Raw genomic sequence first — 15,056 nt, 5'->3', positions numbered from 1 at the left:
AGTCCCCAACCCTAATATTCTGGTAGCTATGTTAACCCTGGCCCTGAACCTGTCTTGTTTCTTCAGACCATAAAGACAGCAGGTTTTCTCTGAGAATTTTAGCCACCCTGGGCCATATTACTCCACGTCTGAGGTCTGCCCTCAACACTAAAGTTGTGGCAATGAAAAACTCATTCTGTGCTGTCCTCTTCTGCTAACTTTAGATTATCACCAAAATTAGTCTGTTTTTGCTCATTTTTCAGGGCTTTCAGGTAATTCTTTTTGTATGTTATTTAGTTTATAGTTGTCATCTGTGGTCTGTTAAAAGCTGACACCAGCATGCTGAAAATAGAACCCTATTTCTCTTACATTTGAATCATGCCTTCTGATCTATTCCAGCAAAGTAAGTGTATTTCCTCAGGGGCAAAAAACAAAATAAAATAAACTTGCTTTGCAAATATTCTTTAAAATTTATTATTTGTCTTTGAAATTTGGGTTTTAAATCTCAACAGACAGAAATTAACTTTCTTGGTCATTTATTTGTGTGATGTTCTGTGGTGGCCTGTCTTTCTCACAGTCATGGATAATAACATTTGTTTTAAAAGATGGAGGTATTAGGAGAGAAAACTGTATATGAAAAGAAATTATCGACATTGAAAACCATACCCATTAAAATGCATCAAAATATTTCTACTACACAAGTGAATATGTGATGAGATTAGAATTCAGTGGTGGTTATGGAAATGTAATGAATGGAAAAATATATTAAAACAATAGACTGGAATTTTTCATAAAAATGAGTTGAAAAAGGAGAGGATTTCACAAATAACTCTAAGGATTTGCTTCTAGGCAATGCAAAATAAAGTTAATATTCACAATGATGGAAGCTTTTGGGAAACAATCAAGACTTTGGAGGAAAAATATTTTATAGATTTTCTAACAGTGATTTTGACCTAAGTTAGGACATGCAGATAGATAAACCTTATGGGCAGGTGAAGTAAAAATCTAGAGTGTAAAGCCTTCTGCCTGTGGATCTTAAAAGTGACTAAGTTGAAAAAAAGCACACTGTTTTTACCATCATGAGCTTTTGGGAGGATTAAAGTTTAGGGAAAGAGTCAAGAAACAAAATCAGAAGATTGAATGGTAAGGTGAAAAGACTGCTGACCTGTGAATTAGGGTATTGTCTGTCCTGTATACTTGCCTCTGTAACCAACTATGCACACTTATTCAAATAGTTGTCTTCATTTCTCTGAGCTGTGGTTTCCCTACCTGAAAAATGATCATGTTGGGCCACATACTTTAAAAAGGGGTGGGGGAGAGAGAAGGTAATATTTGTTGAATACCACTACTCACTATTTTTTGGATACAATTTAAAAAATAAGCCTGGGTATTCCTTTTATTTTACCATTAAAACAAAATATCTTTATAAGAAAGATATTGCTCATTCCATCTTATACAAGAAAATACTGATACTGATAACCTAAGAGATTGATTAGATTATCAACTAATAAGGAAATGAGTGCCCAAAGGAGTTCATGTGTGCTGGCCATAGTTTCCTGAGTTCCTTCTTCCACATAGCATTGACTGTCCTCTATCAAAGCATTGCCAGTTAGAATGAAATCAGAGATACCAAGAAGGAAAGCTGAAAGAAAAGCTTAGATTTGCAAGCAGAGAAGATTTACCTAGTCTCTGTGGTATTAGAATCACCTCAATTTAATATGATCCACAATCTCATGTATTCTAATTCATGAAAATATTAAATAAGGCAGGATTTAACATTCACACCTTTCCCAAATGCATATATTACCATTTGGCATTAGTCCCTCTTTTCTTTCTCAGTCTATTCTTGGTTGAAGTGATTTTTTTTTTAAATCCCGAATAGCTTTAAACTAATTTGCAAGCAAACTTTTATAAAATCCTATATCAAATGATGAATTAAAAATCAAATACATTTCATGTAGTTTCTCTTTTTCATCAGTTCATTTTGGGACCCTTCATCTGATACAATTTATGCTTCATATATTCAGTCTCCCCTTTGCTTATAACAACATTATTTTCTGCTTTCCTTCCCATACTCTATGATTCTTTGCTACATTTTGTTAAATTAAATTGGATAATAACTTCTTAATTTGTCAGTTCTCATGTCTGGAGTTCTTTTACAATTACTTTTTAAAAATAAATTTCTAAAAATTCTCTTTCATAGAGAGAAATAGAAGCTGATAGAAGCTGATTTGCAAAACTGATTCCACTAAATGCACCCAAACAGGTTGGTGGCGCTTTTTATTGTGGGGTTTTGGTATGTAAGAAGTATTTTTAAAAATATATGGATCCAAAGTTGACCACTCTCCTGTTGGCCCATAAGTCTTTTAATAGCAATTTTTTTTTATTGGTAAACTAACAAGCAGGTGACTTTAATATGGTCTATTGTCCTACTTATTCTCTGAATTAGATATTCTGAAGAAGATAATAAAAATGCTTGCTCTGATGTTCAGGCCTGATAAGTGCCCCTGATGATTTCTAAGTTTGAAGCCACAGCTGTTTTATAAAAATATCTTTAGAATCGGGGTGTCTGGGTGACTCAGTCGTTAAGCGTCTGACTTCAGCTCAGGTCATGATCTCACGGTTCATGAGTTCAAGCCCCACATTGGGCTCTGTGCTGGCAGCTCAGAGCCTGGAGCCTGCTTCAGATGCTGTGTCTCCGTGTCTCTCTGCCCCTCCCCTGCTTACTCTCTGTCGCTCAAAAATGAAGAAACATTAAATTTTTTTTAAATATCTTTAGATTTTATGGTTTTCTCTACTGTCTACCCCCAACCCCATCATACTGTGCTTCATTGCCCACCTGCCCCCAACTTTTCTCCTTAAATGCAATTTTCCTCTTTCAATATCCTCTAAATTTCCCTCTGCCCAGGCCTTTCTATGGATGACTTTCCTGGATTTGCTTCATTCCTTGCTTTGCCTCTCTTCATCTGAGTCAGGGGATGAGTGATTCTGAATGCAGACATGATTCAGCAGAAGTGCATACACACATGTAGGGTATGGATGCATGATACTGAGTCTGATGATGGAGATGTGGTTGTGTTATGGTCAACAAGTTCAGGCTCCAAGTGTCTGGAATAAAGAATCAGAACAGAAGCCTCTCTGGAGAAATATAGGAACGTCTCATCAATGGAATAGGGGAAAATGAGAGAGGAAATGGCAGAAGAGTAGGTGGACAGAGGGATTCATGTTAAGCTGTTTATATTTTCATCAGTTTGAAAGGTGACCTGGAGGGGAATAAAGAGGGATAGAACAACCGTGATTAGGTGGAGACAACAGGTAGATATATACTCTCTTGAATAATTGCCATTTCTTGGTTTGCTTGCTGGTTGTTGTCATTTTCACTTTGAGAAGCTGTACATTCTCAAAATATTAGAAGCACAAATATTATTTGAATACAATTAAAAAGTACATTTCAACTTCAAGTCCGTTTAAATAAAATAATCTGAATTTTTGTGTATCTGGACCATTGTGCCTTTTACCAGTGGTAATGTTTAGAAGTGAATATGTTGGAACCCTTTAAATTAGTTCTAAGACTTATAGAAATTCTACATTTGAAAGACAATTTCCTGACATGGAAAAAAGCAAGTGAAGCAAGCCTAACTGATCTAAAAATTATTTAAAGCCATGTTTAATGTTAAATCCATTAACTGTATATAAATTTAATATAATTTATTTAACATACTTTTATATTTATATATAAATATTTTATACTTATTATATAATATATTAACATTCATTTTATATTTATATATAATATAATTTACATAGTGGGGGGATAAATCTTACTCTATGTAAAGATTATATATTTATAATGCTAAATTTTACTTTTAAAATGCAGTATACAAGAATTGTTTGATTAAAAAATGATTTTTATCTACTTGGAGAGCTTAGCATATTAAAAAGTTTAACTTCAAACAAAATTCAAGCAGAAGCAACTATGATCTGTTTTCATTCTGTCTGTATGTGATCCCAAATCATCAACAGATGAAGCTTTTTTTATTTCTTATAACTTTCAAATAGCAAAAAGAAATAAAGTTACCTTTCATTTATGAGTTATCATTTTTTCCTCTCTATATTTTGACAAACAACATGACAGAAAAATGATTAAGTTTCTCATTTCGCAATGTGACTTCTGTGTTATTTATTGTCAAAATAAAAGTCACTTTGTGAATCAAAGTTTTTAATCTTTTTTTTTCCCCTCAATCTCAAAAAGTGTTTTGTCAGGAAACTGGTTTTGGTAAATACCTCCCTCCAAACCCTGCCACCTAATGACAGGTAAGTCCTTTTAAATGACTCATCGCTAATTAGTTCAGAGCAACATTCCAAAAGAATATTTTATTTTTGGAACCTCATTTTATTGATTTTCTGCTCCAGTAGCGTGACTAATGCACATCACAGTTAGAGCTCTGCAAAATGTTTGCAGCAAAACCCCAAACCAGGTGATAATCACCTGATATTTACCTGGTTTCTTTACTATGTTATCAACCAAATCATCAGGCTCAATTCCTGAAAAGGTTCTTGGCTTTTACAGGAATTCCTGACAATACTGGGCATTCTTCTGTGTCAAGATGATTTCTCTTGCAAATTCCCAAATTCAATCTCAAAATGAAATGAGATGCTATGGTTTTGGCTGTTCTTTGCTTTTTATTTTTGGTTCACTGATGCTTGAAAGTCAAAATGAAACTGAAGTACAGGCCCTTGGGAGCCCAAATGAGTAATTTAAATGAATATCAATGAATCCAGCATGCTGAGTTTCAGCAGCATAGGCAATGCCAGAACCACAAAGTGTCCAGAACTTACTCAGGATGGAAACTGGTTTTAAAGATCAAGGCGGAGAATAGCAAATTGTTTTTCTATAACAACCTATGCCTACAGGATTCCTTCTCCCTGTGATTTTACTTCAAGCTTCTTGTTTATGGTCATATCTACTGAATAGTTGTGTCAAAATCATTCATTGTCCAGGACTGCTGCTTACCTTTCAACACAAGAAGATAAATAATGTTTAAATTAACAGAAAAATTATCTTGTGATGTTTCTTCCTCCACATTTACTGTCAGGAAGAAAATCAATGAGCAGTTACATGTTTGTAATAAATGAAATGAAAAAATAAAATAGAGCTTATTCAAAATATAATGAGTTTAAAAATAAAATAAAATGTATACCTGTTGATTTAGCAGCTGTAAAACTATACAACTTGGGGGGGGGAAATAAAATTGGTAGTAGAAAGCAGAATTAATGATGGATCTAATGAAAACTAATGAACACTGTGGCTCCTTTGAAGAAAAAAATGTATATCATACAAAATTATACACTATTTAAGAGGATCACAGATTAAAGGTTTATAAATCCTGCTCTTGTAAAGAAATCTTTATTAATTTTGAAATTAATCGAGATAGTTTATAGTCTCTATCCTCTCAATTTTTTATTCAAATTTGTTCAACATTTGTTTCACTAACATTAAACAAATTTTTAATTAAATATTCTTTTGACTTATGAATGTACCCCTTGACTCAGTGTTTTAAAATAGAGAAAATGAATTTAGAGTGCTATGAGAGGGAAAGTTTACAATTCAAAAATTTTATACCCAGCTGAATTATCTTGCATAAGTAAAGGGATTAAAAATAAATATTAAATGTGCAAATATTTAAATAATTATCATTCATTAATAATTTTGAAGAGTAGGGGAACCTGGGTGGCTCAGTGAGTTAAACATCCAACTTCAGTTCAGGTCATGATTTCATAGCTAGTGAGTTCTAGCCCCACATTAGGCTCTGTGCTGATAGCTCAGAGCCTGGAGCTTGCTTCAGATTCTGTGTCTCCCTCTCTCCCTGTTGCTCCCCCACTCATGCTCTCTCTCTCTCTCTCTCTCTCTCTCTCTCTCTGTCTCAAAAATAAGTAAACATTAAAAACTCTTTTTGAAAAGCATTCCTAGAATATAAGCTTTAGGCCAGAAATTCCCAACCTTTCCCAGAAATGACACACTATTATCTCAATAATTTCTTACAACGCCCCATCAAAATAAATACCTAATAGCTCTGTTTATTAAGAGGTTAGATTAAAATAACTTAAGTATTTGTGTTTTAAAACATGTCTGAAAAAATAATATGAAGAAATTTTAAAAAATAATAATGGTATTTTCATTTCACTATTAAATAACCACCATTATTTATTAATGGGATATTTTCACCTGTTGGGTACTGTGCAACTTTTCAAACACTGGAATTAGATTTGATATATAACCACTCTTATATACAGTGTAATCATAATTATAATGCAATGTTTACTTTTTATCACAGCATCTCCTGAAAAATTCAGTTTTATAAAGATATGTATGTGATCTAATGTTGAAGCTGTGAACTACCTTGACCTGAAGCTGTGAACTACCTTAACCTGATAGGGTTTAATAGATGTTGTTATATTTCCCTCAAAAATTTAAAATAACTGAAGTGTCCCTGTGAGCTAACTGCAGCAATCTAGGCAGCACAGTACATAGTTTTGCAACCAAGACTTTAGAGGAATAAATATTATGGACTCAAATACATAGAAAGTCATGTTGTAAAGAAACATAGGGTGCCCCTTACACAATTTGGACACAATTTTCAAATGTCCCATTAGATCTGGGCTTATATTCTTCAGTATAGAAGTAAACTTTTGGTGGGCAAGAAAAATGTTTAACAGCTTCTTTCAGCCTTTTTTTTTTTATGCTGTACTCGTAAATCTAAAAAATTGGAAAACTTCCATAAGATAAATAGACATTATTTTTTTAAGTACTTCATATGCCCAACATTACTTATAGCAGTGTTCAAACATGCACAGAAAAATTCCAAGAGTAAATGCACCAGTACTTTAAAATGTAATTCTCTTAGGGCGCCTGGTGGCTTGGTTAACAAAGTGTCAGGTTTTGGCTCAGGTCATGATCTTGTGGTTCATGAGTTTGAGCCTCACATTGGTCTCTGCCCTCACAGTGCGGATCCTGCTTGGGATTCTCTCTCTCTCTGCTTCTCTAGTCTTCCCTTCCCCCGCCCCACACACACAATAAACTTAAAAGAAAAAAAAGGCTTTGAAAAGTAATTCTTCCCCTGTGGTAAGCTGTGGAGGGGGGGGTAGGATTTTTTTTTCTCCATTACATTCTTTCCATGTTTCTAAGGTTTTAATAATCTGCATATTTTCCTTTGCAAAAGAGGAAAAATATATTTATTTTAAAATAGAATTTGGAAATATTAACAAAAAATGTCTTTAATTAACTGGGATTAATAAAAAACATTTTCTGGAAAACAGTGAAGATTATAAAAGAATCAGGGAAAAAATAGCTGAAAGAGTAAATCAGTTTATGGACAAAACATCAAGTGCAGGGAAAGCAATAATGTTAGTGTAGTGTCTGATATTTTTCTGGTTTTGTTTATGGAAATTTGTGCATGTCACAGTTTTAAGATTTAAAACATTTAAAAAAAATGCATGAAAGGGAGTTCTGTTCCACAAAATAGTATGTACATGTGAGATGTTATTATCTCAAAAGTTTTAGAAACATGCCCTTATCCTCAGGTGGTAAGGTAAAAGAAGTGCACAGCCCACTTTGCCACCAGACAAGATTTACTACACTGTGTAGAGACAAAAATGAGTCAGTTTCTAAGGGTACAGTTTTACAGTTTCTTCAAATTCTAGAATGTCACAGCTTAAAATTTGCCCCAACATCTCTTAAATCTCCCATATAACAACAAACACTACATCTTCCTTGTTCTGCCTTTTGGCCTCATTATAACATCCATTTTCTCATCTGAGGATGCAATTAAGATATTCAAAGAATTATATAATGAGACAATTATTTTCATCAAACTATTTGCAAAAAAAGTATGTTTGCTTTTAAGATATATTCAATTAAACTAATGGGGAAGGGGAACTGAGCAAATTCAGCAGGGTCAAATGTTAGGCCTTCAGATTCATATCTAAGTAAAAGGAGTTTAGACATGCAAATAGAAATCAAATTCCTTTTTGCTCATGTGGCTTCATTTCTTGTACTGTTTTCCTTTATTTGATATCATAATGTAAGTAATGTTTGCTATGCAATTTGCTTTGATTTTAGCTTTGATTTTTTTCCCCTGGGTTTCTAATTTCATTTCCATATGTGGATTGTTTTACTACCAATTAGTGCTAGATGACATGAATAAGGGTTTCTTAAAACTGTTTTCAATTCTTTTAGAACTACATGGACACATTAGATGGCAATTAGTCTGAATTCTACCTTTATCCTCTAGCCCCTAATCACATCTTCTCTTCATGGAACAATTAATTACCTGTTGAATGGCCAAAATTTAAAGCAAAATAAATAAAAATAGTAATTACAAAAATTGCTAGTGAACCAAAATAAAAACATATATTTATTTTAATATTTGTTAAATTTATATATATATATATATATATATATATATATATATATATATATACAGCTTGCTCAACTGAGGTTACTTTATCCTCATAATTATCTTTTAATGATTCCATAGTGATATTACAAAGTTAATAGTAATTAGTTTATTCCCTAAACAACAAAAAAAATTAAAAAAAATATCACCACAAGACCTTGAAATAATGATTTATAAACTTCAGGTTCATTTATCTTGATTATATGCAAAATAATACCACTAATAATAATCACTTTCATCAACAGAGGTGCTACTTGCTCTAAATATGCTTTCATACATATTATCTTATCAGGACCATAATAAGATCACACAGCTAAATTTATTATTTTCATTCTGTAGAAGAAAATACAAGGTTGAAAAATTTGAAGGACCTCCCAGGAATCTCATGACTTAAAGTGTCCAAGTATTAGCCGACCTTCAGCACAGTAGCCAATAATAGAACAAAATTTTATTAGGTATTTTTTTAATTGTTTGCTTACAGTCTATTTCCCTTTATCAGTTTTCAACTCCACAAGGGCAAGAAACATGTATAGTTCATGAATTAACAGCAAAAAATTAAAGGTATACTGGCTGTTTAATAAATATATTTTGAATGAACCAATAAAAGTTTCTCTTTTTTAAATGCTCATTTATTTATTTATTTTGAGAGAAAGTGCAAGCAGGGGAAGAAGCAGAGAGAGAGGGAGAAAGAATCCCATGCAGGTTCTCCGCTGTCAGCACAGAGTCCAGTGAAGGGCTCGAACTTACAAACTGTAAGATCATGACCTGAGCCAAAATCAAGAGTCAGATGCTTAACTGACTGAGCCACCCAGGTGCCCCACCAATGAAAGTTTCTAATTCCTGATCCAAAATTTTATTGGGCCACCCCACTATATTCTCATCTAAGGAGTAACACACTGTACCCACAGTCTGTTTCCACACCCTCCCCCATTTATGAAATCTCTGGATACCATGGGACCACAGTGGTAAAATGACCACTAGCCAACTTTCTTCCCTCTTACTCTGACATAGGTCTCCTTGAAACTTATACTATACACTTTGCTTTTGATACTTCCTCAGATCAGCTAGGATCAGAAACATACTAGCCTGTATCAGTGTAAATGTGCTGATGTCTGTTGGGCAACATTATGACTGATATCATCAGTAGGAGGAAAATTTCCAGCTAAGCCAATCATGACAACTGTGGAAGAATAAAGCCTGCAGCCTTCACCCCCTGCCCATCATAGGACTGAGCATCCTGGAAACAAAAGCAGATTCTAAACCACATTATTGAGGCTCCAGTTCCAAACTTTACCTACTGAAAGTGATGGGAAAGATCACTCTAAGTGTCTGAATTAGTTCCTTACTTATAACATGAGGATGATAATGGCTATACCTCTAAACTCATGGTTATTTGAAAAATTATATTAATATATATAAAATGATACATAATGTGATATATAAACCCAAAGTTATTACTTATTATTTGGATATTTTCCTTCTCATATATGAGAATGGTGTACAGTTAAATTTCTGTGATGTGTGTGTTTGTATTCATATATATAGGCATACCTTGTTTTATTGTGTTTTGCTTTATTGTGATTCACAGATACTGTTTTTTAATAGTCTGAGGTTCGTGGCAACCCTGCATCCAACAAGTCTTTTGGTGCCATTTCCAACAGTATTTGCTCACTTTGTGTCCCTGTGTCACATTTTGTTAATTCTCACAACATTGCAAACTTTTCTATTATTACTACATTTGTTATAATGATCTTTGATCAAGGAACTTGATGTTACTATTGTAATTATTTGGAAGCACCACAAACCACACACATATAAGACCGAGAACTTAACTGACAATTGAGTTTGTTCTCACTGTTCCACTGGCAGACTGTTTGCCATCTCATCCTCTCCTCAGGCCTCCCTATTCACTAAGACACAAAAATATTGAAATTAGGTCAATTAATAACTCCACAATGGCCTCTAAGATTTCAAGTGAAAGGAAGAGTTGCATATCTCTCACTTTAAATCCAAAGTTAGAAATAATTAAACTCGGTGAAGAAGGCATGTCAAAGCCAAGATAGGCTGAAAGCTAGGCCTCTTGTACTAGTTATTCAAGTTGTGAATGGAAAGGGAAAGTTCTTGTAGGAAATTAAAAGTGCTACTCCAAACTTTCACTCTTCACAGATGACATGCTATTTTACATGGAATACTCAAAAGATTCCACCAAAAAATCCTTGCTAGAACTGATCCATGAATCCAGCAAAGTTGCAGGATATAAAACCAACATACAGAAATGTTTGTATTTGTATACACCAATAATGAAGTGGTAGGAAGAGAAAGCAAGGAATCGATACCATTTACAAGTCACTGAAAACCATGGAATACCTAGGAATAAACCTAATCAAAGAGGTAAAAGATCTGTATGCTGAAAACTATAGAAAGCTTATGAAAGAAATTGAAGAAGACACAAAGAAATGGAAAAACCTTCCATGCTCATGGATTGGAAGAACAAATATTGTTAAAATGTCAATACTACCAAGCAATCTACATATTCGATGCAATCTCTATCAAAATAACACCAGCATTCTTCACATAACTAGAACGAACAATTCTAAAATTTGTATGGAACCACAAAATACCCCGAATAGCCAAATTAATATTGAAAAAGAAAACTAAAGCTGGAGGCATAGCAATTAGAACTTCAAGCTGTATTACAAAGCTGTGATCAAGACAGTATGCTACTGTCACAAAAAACAGACACATAATATCAATAGAACAGAATAGAGAACCCAGAAATGGACCCATAAATGTATGGTCAACTAATCTTTGACAAAGCAGGGAAGACTACCCAGTGGAAAAAAGAAAGTCTCTTCATCAAATGGTATTGGGAAAACTGGACACCTACATGCAGAAGAATGAACCTGGACCAGTTTCTGACACCATACATAAAAATAAACTCAATATGGATGAAAAACCTAAATGTAAGACAGAAAATAATCAAAATCCTAGAGGAGAAAACAGGCAACAACCTCTGACCTCGGCCACAGCAGCTTCTTACTTGACATGTCTCTGGAGACAAGGGAAACAAGAAAAAATGAACTACTGGGACCTCATTAAAATAAAACGCTTCTGCACATTGAAGGAAGCAATCAGCAAAACTAAAAGGCAACCAACAGAATGGGAGAAGATAATTGCAAATGACATATCAGATAAAGGGTTAGTATCCAAAATCTATAAAGAACTTATCAAACTCAACACCCAAAAATCAAATAACCCAATGAAGAAATGTGCAAAAGACATAGACATTTTTCCAAAGAAGACATCCAGATGGCTAACAGACACATGAAAAAAATGCTCAACCTCACTCATCATCAGGGAAATACAAATCAAAATCACAATGTGATACCACCTCACACCTGTCAGAAGGGCTAAAATTAACAGTTCAGGAAAAAATAAACGTTGGCGAGGATGTGGAGAAAGGGGAACACTTTTGTACTACTGGTGGGAATGCAAATTGGTACAGCCACTCTGGAAAACAGTATGGAGGTTCCTCAAAAAGTTAAAAATAGAACTACCCTACAACCCAGTGATCACACTACTAGGCATTTATCCAAAGGATACAAAAATGATGATTTGAAGGGGCACATGCACCCCAATGTTTATAGCAGCACTATCAACAATAGCCAAATTATGGAAAGAGCCCAAATGTCCATCAACTGCTAAGTGGATAAAGAAGATGTGTGTGTGTGTGTGTGTGTGTGTGTGTGTGTGTGTGTATGACTGTTACATATATGAATATTACTCGCATGTGGCATTCAAAAAGCATGAAATCTTGCCATTTGCAACAACGTGGATGGAAATAGAGTATATTAAGCTAAGCGAAATAAGTCAGTCAGAGAAAGATAAACATCATATGATTTCACTCATATGTGGAATTTAAGAAACAGATGAACACAGGGGAAGGGAAGGAAAAATAAGATACAGAGAGGGAAGCAAACTGTAAGAGACTCTTCAATACAGAGAAAAAACTGAGGGTTGCTAGAAGGGTGTTAGGTGAGGGGAGGGCTACTGAGTAATGGGCATTAAGAAGGGCACTTGTTGGAATGAGCACTGGGTGTTATATGTAAGTGATGAATCACTAAATTCTAATCCTGAAATCATTATCACACTATATGTCAACTAACTTGGATTTAAGTTAAGAAAAAAATAAAGCATTATTTCACTGAGCACACAGTTGATAAGAGTGTAAAATATCCTTATTGTTTACATGGAGAAAGTTTTAGTGGTTTGGACAGAAGATCAGACCAACCACAACATTCCCTTAAGCCAAAGCCTAATCCAAAGCAAGACCATAACTCTCTCCAATTCTATGAAGGCTAAGAGAGGTGAAGAAGATGCAGAAGAAAAGTTTGAAGCTAGCAAATGTTGGTTCCTTAGGTTTAAGAAAAGAAACCTCCATAACAAAAAGGTGTAGGGTGAAGCAGGAAGTGCTGATGTAGAAGTTACAGCAGTTAAATAAAAGATCTAGTTAAAGTAATTAATGAAATAATGTACCATTGTTTTCAACCACACTCAAAAAGTTTAGAAAAATGATAATTGATGAAAGTGGCTATACTAAGCAATAGATTTTTAAAGTAAATTAAACAGCTTTATACTGGAAGAAGATGCCATCTAGGATTTTCAAAGGTGAAAACAGTAGAAGTCAATGCCTGGCTTCCAAACTTCAAAGGACAGGATGACTCTTTTGTTACGGGCTAATGCAGTGGTGAGTTTTAAGTTGAAGCCAATGTTCATTTATCATTTTAAAAAACCTTGGGCCCTTAAGAATTATTCTAAATATACTCATTCATTGGTTTGAGCCCCTCATTAGGCTCTGTGCTTACAGCTCAGAGCCTGGAGCCTGCTTCGGATTCTGTGTCTCCCTCTCTCTCTGCCCCTCCCTTGCTTTCTCTCTCTCTCTCTCTCTCTCTCTCTCTCTCTCTCTCTCTCTCGCCAAAATAAATAAACATTAAAAAATATATATACTCATTCTACAATCTACAAATGGAACAACAAAGCCTGGATGACAACACATCTGTTTATAACACGAAACCATGTTATAATGGGAATGTTTTAAGCCCACTATTGAGACCTACTGCTCAGAAAAACAGATTCCCTTCAAAGTCCTACTTTTCTTTACAATGCATCTGGTCACACAAGAGTCCTGATGGAGATGTACAACAAAACTAATGTTTTCATGCCTGCTAACACAACATCCATTCTTCAGCCCATGGACCAAAGGGTAATTTTGACTTTCAAGTCTTACTCTTTAAGAAATATATTTCATAAGGTTACAGCTGACATAGACAGTGATTCCTCTGATGGACCTAGGAAAAATAAAGTAAATTAAAAACCTTTCTAGATGGCATTAAAACTATTCATGATTCATAGGAAGAGTTAAAACTATAAACATGAATAGGAGTTTGGAAGAAGTTGATTCCAGTCCCCATAAATAACTTTGAGGGGTTCAAGACTTCAGTGGAGGAAGTAACTGCAGGTAGAGTGCAAATAGCAAGAGAGCTAGAATTAGAAGTAGAGCCTGAGGATGTGACTGAATTGCTGCAACCTCATTGAAAAATTTGAATGGATAAGGAATTGCTTCTTATGGATGAACAATGAAAGTGATTTCTTGAGATGGAAACTATTCCTGACGAAGATGCCTTAAAGATTGTTGAAATGAGTACAAAGGATTTAGAATATTACATAAACTCAGTTGATAAAGCAGCAGCAGAGTTTGAGAGGACTGACTCCAATTCCGAAGGAAGTTGTACTGTGGTTATCAAACAGCATCAAATGCTACAGAGAAATCATTTGCGAAAGAAAGAGTGAATTGATGCAGGAAACTTCATCGTTGCCTTATTTTAAGAAATTACTACAACCACCCAACCTTTAGCAATCACCTGATCAGTCAGCAGCCATCAACATTGAGGCAAAACCCTTCACCAGCAAAAGGATTACAACGTGGTGAAAGCTCTGATGATTGTTAGCATTTTCTAGCAATAAAGTATTTTTTTGTTTATTTATTTTTGGAGAGAGAGAGAGAGGGAGAATGAGCAGGGGAGGGGCTGAGAGAGAGGGAAAGAGAGAATCCCAAGCATTCCCTGTGCTGTCAGCACAGAGCCCAACATGGTCATGATTACCAGGTCATGATCTGAGCTGAAATCAAGAGTGAGATACTTAACCGACTGAGCAACCCAGGAGCCCCAGCAATGAAGTATTTTTAAAGTTAAGGTATGTACATTTTTTTTAGACATAATGTTATTGCAAACTTAATAGACTACAACACAGTACAAACATAACTTTTCTATGGACTGGCAAACCAAAAATTCATTTGACTCACTTTACTGTAATATTTGCTTTTATTGTGGCCGGATCTAAATCCACAATATTTCCAAGGTATTAAGTGTATATTAAAAACATTATATATATTATGTATGTTATATAATTATATAATGATATATGTAATAATAAGATGCATAATTATGTGATAATATATTAGACTATATATTAATATTTATATAAACATATATTAATTAACTTTAAGCTATCTGAAATGAATTGATAAGATCTTTGTAATTTTTTCTGTGCCCTGGAATAATT

At 34.3% G+C, this 15,056-nt stretch overlaps 1 pseudogene; it reads left to right on the top strand.

Annotated features, from left to right (window-relative positions):
* The first annotated feature begins 10,390 nt into the window (after positions 1–10,390).
* Positions 10,391–14,463, top strand: LOC121032646 (tigger transposable element-derived protein 1-like; annotated as a pseudogene).
* Positions 14,464–15,056: the final 593 nt, after the last annotated feature.

The sequence above is a fragment of the Herpailurus yagouaroundi genome, unplaced genomic scaffold (assembly GCF_014898765.1).
Source record: "Herpailurus yagouaroundi ecotype Mexico unplaced genomic scaffold, PumYag 142, whole genome shotgun sequence".
Taxonomy (NCBI): Eukaryota; Metazoa; Chordata; class Mammalia; order Carnivora; family Felidae; genus Herpailurus; species Herpailurus yagouaroundi.
The sequence above is the reverse complement of the archived record's forward strand: the minus strand, read 5'-3'. Positions and strand labels throughout refer to the sequence as shown.